A 17,024-nucleotide genomic window follows, 5' to 3' on the forward strand; every position below is an offset into this window, starting at 1 on the left:
TTCCACTCAGCTAGAGGATTGTGAGTTCCACCCTGCACCAGACTGATGCCCATTGCATGCACTGCTCAGGAGGCTGCTGTCCTCCATGAGAGAGTTAAAATTTCTGTCTCTCTGATGGGCAGCCAGGTGGAAGTTAAAGTTCCCATGGAAACAGCTGGAAAATAGCTGCTTTATAGCCCTTTCTTCCCCTGCTACGCTCTCTCTCCCCAAAAGAAGTAGTATGGGAAAACAATCTTAGTACTCATTATGCTGGTCTCTTTTGGTCTCTTAGTCCTGGTGTTTCCTACGTCAACAGGCTCTTAGAGTGCTCAGGCTAGGGAAAAGACAAGTGCCTCGGGTTTCTCATCAATAAATTCCTTCATTATTAATAAACAGTGCTGATGATTTCAAAAGGAGTCCACCACGCCATAGGTGGTCTATTTATCTAGGCACCTATATGGCCCTCATTACCATAATATCCGAATGCATGCAGGAAGACCAGGAAATGTGAGTGGTAGAACTTTCCACTAGCTATCATCTGGCCTTTGTCTGTGAAAGAATCCAGCAAGCCCAGGAAAGCAGATATATCCAGAAAGTAATTTTTGTTTCTGACCAAAACAATGTTTTAGAGATTTCATCGATTATTTCTGTTCTCAGCTTCTTTTACTTTGGGCTTCATTTCCTTTTAAGTATTTAGGAGAAGCGAAACGCTACAGCTGTAACTTATATATTTTTACATGCCAGATACGAATGTTTGGTGCAGCTGGGTGGAGAAAGAGGAAAAAAGCAAGGTTTGCTGACTTTTCCCTGTGGATTCCTTGGCTCTTAGGGCTTGTCTATTGTGTTAGAGTGCACCATCGTGGGGGTGTATAGTCTACTGCACACAGGTGTGTCATGCGCTAACTGTCCAGGTGGAGCCTGCTGGCCTGCACTAAAAGTTCCTAGCATGCATTTACATCATCCCATTTCAAACAGTACTACATCATTGTTCACTTTTAGTGAGTGCCAATGGAGTTCACACTGACAGTAAGTGGGTGACATGCTGGTGTGCGCTACACTTTACAACCCTGAGCTGGTATGCACTAATGCACCATGTAGACAAGCCCTTTATTTTCCATTGTCATGCCCCTTGGGTAGTCATTTACACCAGCACAAAATGGGTGTGGAATTGCCATCAGATTAGAATGGTAGCGTTTTGCACCCAGTTCTTACAGGTGTGAATGGCTGCATGTGGGGCAGGCAAACAAGAGGCCTCATTCTGCGTGTCTCTGCTGGCATAGCACAGAAAATCTGTCCTGGTGACTAGATGAAACATATTTAGAGTGCCCAGTTCTTAATTTTTTCCATCAGGTACACTTTATTCAAAAGTTCCTGTGAACTTTCCTATTACTTGCTGACTGATGATGACAGCACTGCGTAAAATATGACCAAACTCTTTTAATATGTGATACATCATCGATAATCTATCGTTTACTCTCTTTAAAGTCATTGCCCTTCTCTCTTTAAACGTAATCTAAAATAATAGCTTTTCAAGAGATCTGAAATTCTACCCACACTTCCTTCAATACCCTGGATATAGTATGAGTCACTGCTTCATTTAACACAGTCAGTGACAGCTGTGTTCACGCAGTCTTAAAACACACAGATAGTAATATTACGCAGTCCTTTTAGTTGACCTGAGTGGTACGCAACAGAACGCCTTTTCAGAAATGACGAGGCAGCCTACTGTCAGAGCTTTGAAAGGAAAGCAAAAGAGGAGCTGAGATGAAAGGAGCATGAGTATTAAGCTTTGTTGCTAAAGAGAGTTGATCCACTTGAGTAACTGGAGAAAGTGGAGTCTGAAAAAGAAATGCATATTGAAAGCTGCTATAGTCTCATTGCGACATTGTTTAAACACGCGTTGATCTGAAATTTTCACTGCTCAAACCCTCTGTAGTACCACCTACCTTTCCTTCTAATCATTGCTACCAGGTTTCAGTGGTGCTGCCCAGGGGAGGCAGCTCTACTGCTAAAAGTTTTTGGCATGACTCTGCTGTCCTGCACCTTGTGTGGTCATTTACACCTGTGTAAAATGCCAACGCTCTGAGCCAATCGTGTTTTTCACTGATTTTGCACTCCCTTTGCACAGGTGTACATGACTGAGTAACGTGCAGGGCAACCGAGAATCAGGTCTAAAGAATTCAGAGGAGAGAAGGGACTTAAACAATGTAAAAGGCAGTGGAGAACCAGGCCTTTTATACTAGCCAGTTCCACCTCCTCTTTGACTAGACTTTCCTGTATAAAGACCTGCTCAGACTAAAAATTTGTCAAGACAAAAATTCTGCATGTTCTGAGTACAACCTCCCGCATCTATCTCCATCCACCCACTCTGCTCCTTCATGTAGTAGGCCAGGACCTTGGTCCCACTACAGCCCTTTCTTGTTGATCTATTGGTGCAAGGGGGAAGTAAAGCTGGCTTGACCAGTCTCCTGAGGATTCCCTCAGTGTAGGGAGAAACACTGGGTGGCATAGATTGGGTGTAGCAGCTCCATGTCACCTCCCTTCTGACACCTGGGGTAGGGGGAAGAGGACATAGCCAGAATGATGCCACACTCTAGTGATTTCTGGCTGTCAGAATGGCAGCCAGCCATAACTTAGAGATGTTCTAAAACTGGAAGTAGGAAGCTGTGTGTGCAAAAGGGTTCAGAGATGGTTCTAAGTACAAGCCAGCTGTGTGGTGTAGAGTGGGTAAGCTATGTTTGTGGGGGTAGTGGGTGTGGGTGAAGGTGCGTGTAGTGTGCGAGAAGAATTGGATTGAGCGGAGGAGGGTTGCTGGTTTGTGTACAGGAAGGAGTGTCGGGGGTGGAATGGTGGGAAAAGGTATTTCAATTACTTGCTCCATCCTATTTGCCAAGGAAGTGGTGCTTTTCCCTCTCACCTGACATGTCCCCATTTACTTGGGAAATTGATTGAGTTGACCCTGGTCCTAGGGTTTAGATCCTTTTTGTAGGCCAGCCACCAGAGGGTGTCATAAACAAAAACTAAAAGGACTAATTCCGTACAGCTGTACAGAGCAAAAAGACACTAACATACACACCAGCCAGTACATTACAAAGGATGTATTAAGGGCCAAAAATGGGTAACTCCCCTCTTGAAGATGGCTGCAGTTTTTTGTAATGTGCGTGCATCTGTGTTTATCAGGATTTTTTAAAGCACTTGGATTTGGTGACACTCCTATGATTGTTTGTGGGCAACGTTCTGCTCAGAACACATTTACTTCTTGAATGCAAAGATGTCCAAACCCCAGATCTGTTTGGAAGGCTATTTGTGGTCAGTCAGTACAGCTCCTCCTCTAGTTATGCATTTAATCAGTTACAGAAGAGTGAATTGCTGTCATACCCTCAGATATGACCCACTTGTTAATAATTAGCAGCTCTGCTGTTTATGATAGGTTTGTGTGTGTTTGTTTACATACATAAGGTGGTTGGGTTTTTTTTGCACATGTTCCTAGCTGTGATACTGCAACACTGATCTAAACTCCTTGTATTCATAACATTTAAAAGGCTTCTATCAAATAAACATGTGTTTATGGGGCCAAATCCCAAAGTTCATGCTCAGGGCCAGATTCACAAGTGAGTATAAAATGTGCAGCTGTTACCTACTTAGCACTCACTTTACATAGGTGTAAATTTAATTCATTTTTACACATGGTCTAAGGTAGTGGAGAATCAAGCCTTCAATTTTTACACATAATTACACAGGCAAAACTTCCATTGACTTCAATGACAGTGAGTAAGGGCTTCAGTATTTGGTTACTGGTTTCTAAAGGCTTTGTCTTCACTAGAAGTTTGTACCACTTTAACTATACCAGCAGTACAACCTCCCTAAGGCTAGGTCTACACTACCCGCCTGAATCGGCAGGTAGAAATCGACTTCTCGGGGATCGAATTATCGCGTCTTGTCGGGACGCGACAATCGATCCCCAAATCGACGCTCTTACTCCACCAGCGGAGGTGGGAGTAAGCGCCGTCAACGGGAAGCCGTGGAGGTCGATTTTGCCACCGTCCTTACAGCGGGGTAAGTCGGCTGCGATACGTCGAATTCAGCTACGCTATTCGCGTAGCTGAATTTGCGTATCTTAAATCGACCCCCCCCTGTAGTGAAGACGTAGCCTAATGTGGGCACAGTTACAAGGCACTTTATACAGGTATAGCTATTTCCATGTGGGAAGGGGTATAATTATACCAGTATAAGGCACCTTCGTACCAGCATAACTGTGTTCACACTAGGTAGGATGACCAGATGTCCCGATTTCATAGGGACAGTCCCGATTTTGGGGTCTTGTTTTTATATAGGCTCCTATTACCCCCCACCCCCTGTCCTGATTTTTCACACTTGCTGTCTGGTCATCCTAACACTAGGGGTTGTTGTGGTACAATTATATTGATAGAAAAATCATTCCCCTAACCAACATAGTATACCTCATCCATGTGCAGACCAGTTCCAATTTGTGGTTATTGTTCTCCCTTGTTTGCAGTACTCTCTGAGAACCTTGGAAATATTTTCTTTTCTGCAAATAATTTTGAGCTTTACCACTTTGCAAATATTTTGTGTTTTGGATGTAGCTGAAATTATCATTGCTATTTTTATCTGACAACTTGAATCTGCAGTACATAGCACCTTATCCTGCCAAAACATCTTGGTTTGTGCACCAGCATCATCAATGATGTCAGCATTGCTCTGGAAATAGTGTCTGCTTGCTAAAGTATCTACTTATTTTTAAAATCTCTCTCTCCCCCACACCCTCTTTGTGCTATTTATAATAAGTCCTCTGAAGTTTGTAATTCAACTCGACTGCTGGGTTTTTGGATGGATCATGAAAGCAGGGATAACATTAAAAAATAAAAATATAGAACAAGTGCTATACTATAGGTCATGTTTGGGGTCTCACAAATACTGGGGTATATTCTCTCACTTTATTTGTTTCCCCTGGATAGGATGCAGGGAGTTCTGGCTCACACAGTGTGGGTTGGGTTGGAGTTCTCCCTGCCACCACTCTAGAGATGTGGAGGCCAAGAGATCCTTCTAGCACCTTTCCTTTCCACCTTTGAAATCATGGTGCCCTGGGATGACTATGCCCTATGGATTAACAGTAGCAGCCATGGCAGGAAGGCCATGGGTGGTGCTGCTGCTTCATGTTTGGCTCATGAGAGGGGTAAGGCATTAGACAGTCAGCTCTAGCTCCCTGATTCTCAGATCCAGCACCGACTCTAGCAAGAGTCAGAGCTGCTTCTAGGCAGTTCTAACTTATGCCACTGATGCATGGTCCTTTTTGGACCCTATACCAGTGGCAGGTAGGTGGAACCCCACTATGTCCCTTCCTTAAGACCTAGTCCTGACTCCCCCCCAGCACTGAGTGCGGGAGGGGTGCAAGCAACAGGCACAGGGCTTGGAGTTGGCATATTTGCACAGGCAGGGAGTTCCCCTCCAAGTTGCAGTCAATTTCTGACACCTACTCATGCCCTGAATATAACACAAAGGGTCCAGTTCTGATTACAGTATTTGGCCCTACTTCTAAATGGCTGCAAAGGCCAACAGCTCCAAAAGATGAGCTTTCTTGAAAACTGTGAATAAAATTCGACCTACACTTGTGTCCTTGGGGTTGCATGGGTATAACAGAGGGCAAGCTTTGGCCCACAGGATTGTTGAGGGTCTTCAAAACTAGTGGCTATTGTAAATATTAGTCATTTAAATTTTGTTGAGCTTGCGCATACATACTCTCTCTCTCTCTCTCTCTCTCTCTCTCTCTCTTACTTTCTGGTATTTTACTTATGAGTTTAAAATCTTTACCCCATCATACTATAACTGAATGATAGGTCAGAGTTCATATCTAAGTTAGAAAATTGAGGGAAGGGGTTGAGATATTCCACCATTTTGTAGAACTTTGCAATGAGATGTTGCCATGTTGTTTCAAATTTGAAAGATCTGCTCTGTGGTATCTTTTATAAATAAGATGGTTGTGATGTGTCTTATGATACTCCCAAGGAGTTGTATCTTGTCATTTGTCATTCATTTGTTCCACATTCTAACCTCTACCCACTGCGGGACTTGGTAAATGGCTGAGGATGAGGAACCAGAGCACAGAAGCATAGGCGCCGACTCCGTGGGTGCTCCGGGGCTGGAGCACTCACGGGGGAAAATTGTTGGGTGCTCTGCACCCACCGACAGCTCCCCGCCCTGCCCCAGTTCACCTCCGCCCCCACCACCTCCTCCCCGAGCGCACCTTCACCGCTTCTCCTCCCAGTGCTTGCCAGCGTGAAACAGCTGTTTTGTGGTGTAACAAGCTGTGGAAGGGAAGGGGGAGGAGCAGGAATGTGGCTCGCTCAGGGGAGGAGGTGGGGAAGAGGCAGGGCCGGGGCGGGGACTTGGAGAAGGAGTCCACTAGGGGCAGGGAGGGGGCAGAGTTGGGGTGGGGACTTTGGGGAAGGGGTTGGAATGGGAGCGGGGCAGGGGTGCAGTCGGGGCGGAGCCGGGGGTAGGGGGGCGCGAGCACCCACCGGCGCCAGGAGAAGTTGGCGCCTATGCACGGAGGGTCCTCTGATAGCAGGGGTGGGCAAACTTTTTGGCCTGAGGGCCACATCGGGGAATAGAAATTGTATGGCGGGCCATGAATGCTCTCAAAATTGGGGTTGGAGTGTGGGAGGGTCTGAGGGCTCTGGTTGGGGGTGCGGGCTCTGGGGTGGGTCTGGGGATGAGGAGTTTGGGGTGTAGGAGGGTGCTCTGGGCTGGGACCGAGTGGTTTGGAGGGTGGGAGGGGGATCAGGGCTGGGGCAGGGGTGTGGGAAGGGGTGCAGGTTCTGGCTGGGGGTGCAGGCTCTGGGTTGGGGCCAGAGTTGAGAGGTTTGGGGTGCAGGAGGGCGCTCCAGGCTGGGATTGAGGGGTTCGGAGAGTGGGAGAGGGATCAGGGCTGGGGCAGGGGGTTGGATCGTGGGGAGAGGCTCAGGGGTGCAGGCTCCGAGCGGCGCTTACCTCAAGTGGCTCCCAGAAGCAGTGGCATGTCCCTTCTCCGGCTCCTATGTAGAGGCGTGGCCAGGTGGTTCTGCACGCTGTCCCATCCACAGGCACTGCCCCTGCAGCTCCCATTGGAGCATGTAGGAGCCGGAGTGGGGCCATGCCACAACTTCCAGGAGCTGCGTGGTGTGGCCCCCGACCCAGCGCCCCGGCCGGAGATGGAAAATAACTTAAGAGGTTCAGACTCAACGGGGTCACAGATCCAAGGGTCACCTATATCCAAAGAAATGTCAATAGGTTTGGGCTACCTATGCTAAAGTGGTATGTCACAGGGGAACATAGCGAAGTCACACAATCAGAGGTTTTTTTAAAATAACTCTTAAGTGTGCTAAAATGGTATCAGTTACTATTGAAACAGGCTGTTTTGCTCTAGCAATGGCTTTAATTCAGTGGTGTAGTGTGATCTCTCATGGATGGTACTTTTGTGTATCATTTTAATTTGCTTTGATATCCTTTGGAATAAAGGCACTATATAAATACAATATATTGTTGTTAATTAAAATGAGATGTTTAAGCCATATATGTTTAATAGTTGGAGCAAGGGACTGAGGCTTCCAGAGTTCTGGTGTTGTTTCAAGAATCACCTTGCGCAAGTTATTTAATTCTGTGGTTTTCAGTTTATTCCTGTAATGGGGTGCAGCTGGGCCCCTCTAGCTTCTTCCCCTGCTGCTCCCACAACCCAGCCAGAGACCTCTGCATTGGTGTAATCACCTGTACTCTTTATTTACAGTTTACTTTCCCACCAGCTTGTAGCTACACACAGCTTTAGTCTTACAGCCTCAGGGACTGCTAGCCCCTGTAGCCAGCAGCGACGAGCCCCCACTCACTCTAATTCTCTGGCTCCTCCCTTTCCTCTCTCCCTCTTGCATCTTTCCTGCCAGCCTTTACGTAGCCCCTGCTAATGAGGCCGGCAGCTGTTCCTCCTTTGCCAATCAGGCTCGGGCTTACTCAGCCAGCTCCAATTCCCCTTTCTTGATTGGAGCTGGTGTGACAGAGGCCTAGCTCAGGGTTCCTTAGCCAGGCTCCCATTAACTGTAATGGATTTTGCCCTGGGCCCTTAAAGCTGTAATTGCGAATTATTGGTAAGCACTATGGTTTGAGTGAACAAATGCACAAGGCAGAAGGTAGTATAATACAGAGCCTCTGGCAAAAGGAGGAATATTTGATTCTTTGAACCCGCACATCAAAAGCTTATTTATCCAGGTGTTCAAATGTTTGCTCATGTCCCTTTGTCAGAAACAAGGTGGTATTGGGGCATGTGGGTGGATTCTGTCGCAAGACTCAGTCTACTGTAGAGTTTCCTACCCACCCCAGAAGGTATGCAGTTCCATCCTAGTTCCGTGTGATCAGGAGAGCCGGTGCTCAGGTTTGTTCAGTATGGCTAGATGCTGAAATATGACTAAACCATAGAAGAATTTTCTCAGTACAGTGTTCAGGACGTGAATGGGCACTTCAGATCATGCAGATCCTATCCTTGAATGCTATGGGAGGAAGATGTTTCTGGATTGGAGATGTGAAACCTTTTCAGACCCTTGTGCCCGTCAGTGATCTAACTCATGTGGACAAATTCCAGCTTGTTACATAGGTTTTTGTTCCACTGAATAAAACAAAAAGTATACATGGATTCACCATGGCTTTTAATTGTGTATATGCCCTTTTTAGCAGGACTCAACTAGAACTGGGCATAAAGTGCTTTTCTAGAAAGAGGTTAAAATACCCCCCGTGGCAGATGTAGAAGGCTTGGATGACATTAATTAGAATAATGAATGGCATGCCAAATCCTTGACACATAAAGTGCTTATGTCTACTACCATTCATTCATCATTTGCCAATTCAAATCACATCCTTCCTTTTGATGATTTCACTTCACGCTGCCACACGACACATACAAACAATCAGATCTGTGCAACGTATTTTGGGCCCACTGGTTACAGGTCGGGGTGATCATTATTCAATTTCTGCAAAAGCTGCATCACTGTCTTTAAACAGGGAGTCATTGTTATTTTTAAATACGGGGCGGTGGGCAGTAGCAGCCAAGAGGCCACATCAAGCTCACTTTGTTTGCCACTGTACATGTAATTAACGAGATGTAGGCTGTGCCTTAGAAACTGTAGCAGCGTGATTGTTTCCAAGTGATGGAGTGGTAGGATTAAGAACAGTCCTTGACACCAGTGTATATAGTTAGGCAGCTCTTCATACTGAGACTTGGGGAATCGCAGTCCAACATCAGAGAAATTTTCCAAGCAAGGGTTTTTATGTTTGTTAAGGAACTAATTCGGGCTGAGTTCTTCTGAAGAGGGGAATGAAATCCCTATCTCTCTCTCTAACACTCCAGATCCCTCTGCCCTCTTGTATTTCTCCTACTCCCTTCTGTTGTGTGTCTGGTTCTTTCCCGTATGCCACCGCTGTCCTCTGCTGTCTTCCTGGGGGCTGTCTTGATGCAGCTGTAGTGAAAGAATCAGGAATGAAAAAGCCTCTGGAAATGCATGTAACCATTTAAAAAACTGCTCCCTTAATGCTTAGGAGCAATATCTTCAAGTGACAGAGGCTATGGAGCATGTTGCTCTCAAACTAGTGCCCATATACCTACTTTTTTAAAAGTTATTCGTGGGATTGAGTTCTTTTCCTCCATGCTCAACTACTATACAATAGCTTTAATAGAGGACTTTCATACTAGGACCTTGCAGATATGGACAGTTTATCACCTTAGTTATTTTTTTTCTAGCCCCAGTTGCTGATTACTGAAGATGTGTAGGTTCAAATATGATTTTACTTCTTCTCAGCTCCACTTTGCCTCGTGCTTGATTCTGTAGTATGATGTCATCATACTAAGACCATGATGTAATTATGCATTAGGGCCACTCTTTAGGAAGGACATGCCTTAGGTTTTAGCAAAAGGATTTATCAGTTTTCCATTCCGCCCCTCAAAAAAAAAATCCCTCCTAGCCCAATATATTTTAACTGAATTAAAAGCTGTGTCTTTAGTTTAGTTTTCTTTCTAAATGCCCTGTTTATAGATTGTGATAGTGGCAGGTACATGTAAACTATTTCCAGGACCATAGACAAGGTCACAAAAACTGAATGATCACAACAGCATCCAGGAGACAGAGAAGTTAGACTCAGAGAGAAAGCTCCAATCCAATCCAAAATATGTGAACTAATATTGTAGCAAATCCATGGCCCCATAGAAATTGGCAGTCATTAATTTGTCATACACCAAGCTTGCTCAGAACTTCAAGGTGGCAGTGGGAAGAGGGCACAGAACCTCGGCTCCCAAAAACCACAGAACAGCTTAAAAGAAAGGAGAATCTTTTTTGCTGTTTGCAAAGTGAGACCAGATTTTCACATTTGGAGCCATATTTCTAAAAGAGCTCAGCTCCCGTTTAGGCACTTAAATATGGGTCAGGTTGTCAGAAGTGCTCAGTTCTCCTGAGAATCTGGTTGCTTGTTTTGGCATCTAAATTGGAGCCAAGCTCCTTAGAAAACCTGACCCCAATTGTGGCTGCTGAACTAATTTGTAAATTTGGCCCACTGGGTCTAAAGTATGATACACAGCTGAGCAATTCTGTACCCGCTTACATAAATGTTACACACACACACACACACACACACACACACCAGTTCATTTCAGTCTCAAAGGAAATTCAGAAAATATTTAGCCAAGAAAGTTGCTTTGCATATGACTATTCCCCTGGAGGCACCAGGAGGTGTGCACAAAAATATTGTCTGTAAAACTTAGCTTTACTGTATACAGAAATCCAAGATGGTACATTGCTTCTGTTGGCCAAAACAAGATAGTGTTCCATGATGCTATAAGGCTAAAACAGATGCCCCAAAAGAGTAAAAACAACAAGGAGTCTGGTGGCACCTTAAAGAATCTGTTAGTCTTTAAGGTGCCACCAGACTCCTTGTTGTTTTTGTAGATACAGACTAACACGGCTACCCCCAAAAGAGTTACTGCAACTCCAGTACATTTAGGGCAAAAAGACATTTTAAAGGGTACAAAGAAATACATACAGAACAAATTTTCTCTCTCAGGTTCACATGCCAGATCTAATATCCACATTTATGGTATTGCTGGATTACTGGTGGCACCGCAAACAGTGCTGGCCGACACTTTGACTCTCAGCTAGTTCCTGTGCTATAGAGGGTTACAGTTCAGCAGGAAGTTGCCACACTGGCTACACATGTAATTTTGCACTGCTCTGGGAGCAAATACAACCTTAGTATAAATCAGTCCACTAAAGATAATGGAGTTACATGAGACCTAAATTTGTCCCTTGCGCTCTAGCAGTTTTCTATAATATACCATGCAGCTGAGTATTCGTGATTAAGATAAAGTCTAGACTCCACAAAGTTAACATGCAAATGTATCTTATAGAAGAGTTTTTAGAATGAAAATGTGGTAGGATTTCTTGATATTCCTGATTAAAGATATAGTTCAAGTTCATCCATTTAAAAACTGGAATCACAGATATTTCGGAGTTGCTTTGGCTTTGTTTCCTTGAGTGAATCTGATGTCTGTTACCATGGTTATTCCCGGTAAGTCTAATTATAGACATTGTTCTTTATGTCCTGCAACAGAAGTTGGGTATATGTTTCAATGTGTTGACTTATAAGGACAGTATCTCTAGCGCATTAACCCAAAACTTTCAGCGCAATTAAAAAAGTGCCCTGGAAACTAGATAACTGCCAGATCATCTTGGAAATGAGATTTATATCTCAGTAGACTTATTAGCAGGGCCGGCTCCAGGCACCAATCCTACGGTGGCATAGCCGCTTTTGTTTTGTTTTGTTTTGTTCGCCGATCCGATTTTTTTGCTTGGGGTGGCAAAAAAGCCAGAGCCGGCCCTGCTTATTAGTACTTTAATGTTAAGTAAATTTAAATGAACCGTCCAAAAATGATTCATGTTCCATATTTCTATTGAATTGTTAATGAGTTCCTTTATATAGCCATGGAAAGTTGCTGCCTGTTCTTTGTCACATTGCTCCAGCACATAACACGGATGAAGAGCACAGAAATAAAATTTTGTAGTACCACATAATTAAACTAGCCACATGAAGCATTACATACGACCCTGCTGACTATGAAAATTCCCCAGACTTGACCACAATAGTCATATGCTAGATAGCTGGCGTCATTAAATTTGCATTGATGGTATCTGAGAACTTTCTCAGAGGCCAGTACAGTTAATTCTGGACTGTTAATTCTTGACGGGAGATGATTTTCTGTTCCTCCCATGGTGTGGGATTACATATGTAGTTTGTTGTGGCCTGATTGTATTTAAGCATAGTAATTTATAGTTGTTGTTCATCTAACTAGATACTCACTAGGGATGAATGTTTTTGTTTTCTTTGTTGATTTGATTTTTATGAACTTCTTTTTAAATGATTCAGTAGGTGTTTATTATTTTCTGGGCCAGATTCTCTGCAGCAACCAAGATCTGCCCATTCCAGTGGCTGTGAGGGCCAGCAGAGAACTGGTTACAGCTCCTTGATGCTCCAGCCCAGCACTGTCACGCCATGGGTTTTATAGGAGCCCAAGGATGGCTCTTTCACACAAACCTTGAATGAAACATCATCTGAAGTTAATAACAAAAATCCAGTTAATTTTTTTTGTCTCTTTTTTTGCTTGTTCCTGCCAGGACTCAAATGTTAAATGTCAACATAACACTAATAAATCTTCCCATTAAATTCAGCTCAAATAGAAACAAAAACTATTGAATTTCACTAGAGTGCCTCTTGTTTTCCAGCCAAGTTGTTCAGATACAGCTATTATAGTTAGTTTGGTTAAGCATTCACACTTTCAGTTGATTTTCTAGAATGACCCCAACCTTTGAAACATTTGGCAAATAACTGATGCAAACAAGTCAATTTAGTTAATGCCCTGTGTGTGGACCAGGATGTGGGCGGGCAGGCCAAGTGGTTGGAGTAGGAGTCAGGCCTAGGAGTCGGAGCTGCAGCGTTAGAGGCCAGACGGCGGGGCTGAGGATCAGAGCTGAAATCAGAGTTGAGCCAAGGATCAGAGTCGGAGGCAAAGAACAGGGGCAGGAAAGCAAGAACAAGGCAGGAAAGCAGGAACCGGGGACAAATCAAGTAAGCTGGGCTCAAGAGTCAGACAAGAAGGTATGGTCCAATGTAGCAGCCAGCCAGGAGTTCAACCAGTAGCACAGACAACTTCTTATGCCTTTGGTCCAGCTCTGCTATTTAAGCCAGAAAATCAGTGGGGTCAGGTGCTGCTCCAATTAGGACTCCTGTGGGAGGTGCCTCTGCTGGAGCTAGGGTTACATTAGCCACTCAGCGCTCCAGCTATTAAGAAGCTGGGATATGCAGGTTAGCTGAAAATCCATGGACCCAAGTCCAAGACCCAGGGATCCTCACACCCTGAATGAGGAATAAGATGGAATAACTAGAAGTTTCACTTTTTGCCCTCTTTGTAATTCCCTGGTCCCTTTTTCTATGGTTGTTTCCTTTGCTTTAAGTCATTTGTTTTGAAGCAAGCAGGACATAGAAAAAAATAAAAATGATGTTGCATTCTGTACCCATCTGTCTCAATCCCTCTGGAAGGATAATCTAACAGTTAAAGCACTGCACTGGGAGTCAGACAGATGGGTTCTCTCTCTGGCTCTGCCACTAACTTCCTTCGCTACTTTGAGCAAGTCACTTTTCCTCTGTCTCCCTTGCCATCCACATCTGTAATATAGGGATGATGATAGCAACTTCATCTTGTATGGACAATGTGGTATCTTGGGTGGATCAAAAGGACTATTCATCCACAAAGAGATTAGCAGAGGATCATGCAGAATGGGCTACCGTGGTTGCGGATCTCCACTAATGGAGATGCCGCAGAAGAATAGCAACTTTATGAGGCTGACCCCTTTCACGTCATCTGAGAGGATGATCCCTTGACTTCAGTGGGATTAAGCTGTAATTGATTAACATTTAGAAAGGCCAAGATTTCTAAAAATGCTGAATGGTTTTGGGTGCCCAAGTTGAGACACCAAAAAGGAGCCTCATTTTCCCCTTTAAGGTATCTCAGGTCAGGTACCCAAAATCACTAGTCACTTTTGAAAACCTTTGCCAACATACTTTGAGGTCATTAAATAGGAGCTAGTAAAGCAGAATTGCAAAGTAGTAATACTTAATTCCTCAAGCTGGCTTTGTACGGACTCTTTAGTATAGAAATAATATAAATGTCTGATTTATATTACCATTAATAGAAGGACATGAGTCCTCAACATGTAGAAATGGAAACTTGTGCATTAGACTTAATAAATGTATTTCAAAACCATTATATAGCAAAATTACATGTGTAAAGCTGCATGCAGGGAAACTAGTGTTGAAAAGAATTATAGGAGAATAGCACTGACTGTGAGATAGGATGAAGGAGGCATCATATCATGAACCAAAAACTCCTTGAGAGTAATGTTTTACGTAGTTAATGCCAGCTTTGGGCTCCTATGCTCCAAATGCCTTGTCTTAGGCCTGGTCTACACTACGACTTTAATTCGGATTTAGCTGCGTTAATCCGAATTAATCCTTAACCCATCCACACAACGGAGCCAGTTACTTCGAATTAAAGGGCACTTAAAATCGATTTCTGTACTCCACCCCGACGAGCGGAGTAGCACCAAAATCGATTTTGTTAATTCGAATTAGGGGTAGTGTGGCCGCCACCACCGAATTAATGTGGTTAAAATTAATGGGGTAGTGTGGCCGCACACCACCGAATTAATGTGGTTAAAAACCGAATTAATGTGCTTAGTGTGGCCGCGCACAATCGAATTTATACAATCTGTTTCCCAAATTCGAATTATCTAAATTCAGATTAATCCTGTAGTGTAGACATACCCTTAATTAGATTCTGCTTTTAGTAATTATTTCTCCTAAATGCAGTACAGTACTCCCTGTGTGAGGTTCTTCTTTGATGCCTAGAGACATATCTTCTGTCCTAACTTTGTGTGCTTTAAACCTTTGAACACTGAGGATATTCATCCTCAGACCTCTATACCAAAGCACCATACAAAGGTGCAGAAGGAAGTTCCTGCTTCTTGTCCTTCCCAGAAGGAATCTGGACTCATCTTCCCTTCATAACACAAAACCTCTAAACCTCGGAAACAATTTATGAAATATGGGCATTTGACCCTCTCACCCCAGCGTGCCAGTTGCTTTCTATTCCCTACTTTTTTTTCCCCAACTACTACATCCTCAGCGTCTTCCCCACTGCTGGCTTACATGCTAGTTCCAGTCTGACCTCCTGATATGGCTATACCATCAGCAAATCGTGACACCTGCTGCACTAGCTCAGCTTTGCTGGCCAATAAGTGGAGAGTGAAGCAAAGGCTCTGCCCATTCTCCATACTGGATTGTAATGGGATTATTCTTATTGTCTTGCACAGATGTGAAGTCCAGGCTTTGGCTCCTAAAGATTAAAGAGAATTGTTTCTCTAAGCTATTTCAATGGAGATGCTAGATGCTTTGCCCATCACTATTACGTGCTGGCAGCTCATTCTGGATAGCTTGAAAGCGCTACAGAATGGTAAAGCTTTTTTTTCATATGATATTTAGGGTGGATCAAATTTCAGAATCTCCATCCCATGGGAAATGCTGAAATTTCAGCATTTGATTCTATCCCACCTTGGAATGAAAAGTTGAAATTTCAAGACATTTTGTGGATCAGAAATCCTGAAAATTTGGATTTGGAAATGTCTACATGTTTCATTTCAACATTTTTCAACTGAAATGAAAATGTTTTGACCCAATACACTTCATTTCAAGTCCATTCAACTTAAAGCTACATTTTCTCAGTGTGACACATTGTTTTATGGGAGTTATAGTTTGGAACCCAGATGTCCCCATTCTCCGCTGTGGGTCAGGCTTCTTGGCTGGACTGCAACTCCCATAATAAACCCAGGGTCATGTGACTCCCAAAATGCACCATACATCAAGCGTGGTCAAAGTGGACTCTCCACATTGCATCATGGGAGATTATTCCTGTAGAGAGTCAAGACATAAAAGACAATGGGGCACTACAAGTCTCAGGAGGCAATGTGATTATACAGAGATAAAGTTTAATCTTTTCTTGAACTGAGTCAAATGAACCATTTTGATAAGTTAAAAAAAATCCAATTTAGGTCAAACCAACCTGAAACTAAATATTTAATTTAGCTTTTCCCAACAGAAATCATTTTTTAAATCAAAATGATTTTGCAGAAACTGTATATTCCATTGGAAAATCATTCTGATGGAAAATTCCTGATCAGCCCTAATAATTATACTTAGCATATTTAATTTAATACATTGGATTCCCTGAAAAAAATTGTGCTGCTTGTTAACAGTTTCAGAGAAATTCCCTTAAATTCTCTTAAAGTGGAGAATAGTGATAGAACTGGTAATACCACTGAAGTGAGAATGAACTTTAAGTGCCTCTGCTGTACACATTGCTGTTTATCTCCAAAAGCAAAGAACAAAACACATGGTTTATTTCACATTAAGGTAAACAACAAAACAAAATGACGATAGAAATTATACATGAGGGAGGGAGAGAAAAAGAACAAAGTGATTCACTCTAATGTTTGCATCGGAAGTGAGACACAAAATGGCAGCTGCCCCTACAGCAGGCAGGATGAGTCCTCAATAGTTAGAGGTGCAATATAAGGAAAATATCAAGACAACTTCTCTTTTTCCATTACAATCTACATATCACACAGACTATGCTGAGAGACTGTGTCACACACTCTCAAAGAAACTGCGAAACCACCTGATCAGCATTCTATACAGCAAACAGGGAAAGATTAAGAATGAGCTCTCAAAACTGGATACTCTCATAAAAAACCAACCTTCCACACAAACTTCCTCATGGATAGACTTTACAAATATATATATATATATATATATCCTCAATATATGTTCCATTCTATATGCATCCGAAGAAGTGGGCTGTAGCCCACGAAAGCTTATGCTCTAATAAATTTGTTAGTCTCTAAGGTGCCACA

The sequence above is a fragment of the Terrapene carolina genome, unplaced genomic scaffold (genome assembly GCF_002925995.2).
Source record: "Terrapene carolina triunguis isolate 2854851 unplaced genomic scaffold, T_m_triunguis-2.0 Scaffold33723, whole genome shotgun sequence".
Classification (NCBI taxonomy): Eukaryota; Metazoa; Chordata; order Testudines; family Emydidae; genus Terrapene; species Terrapene triunguis.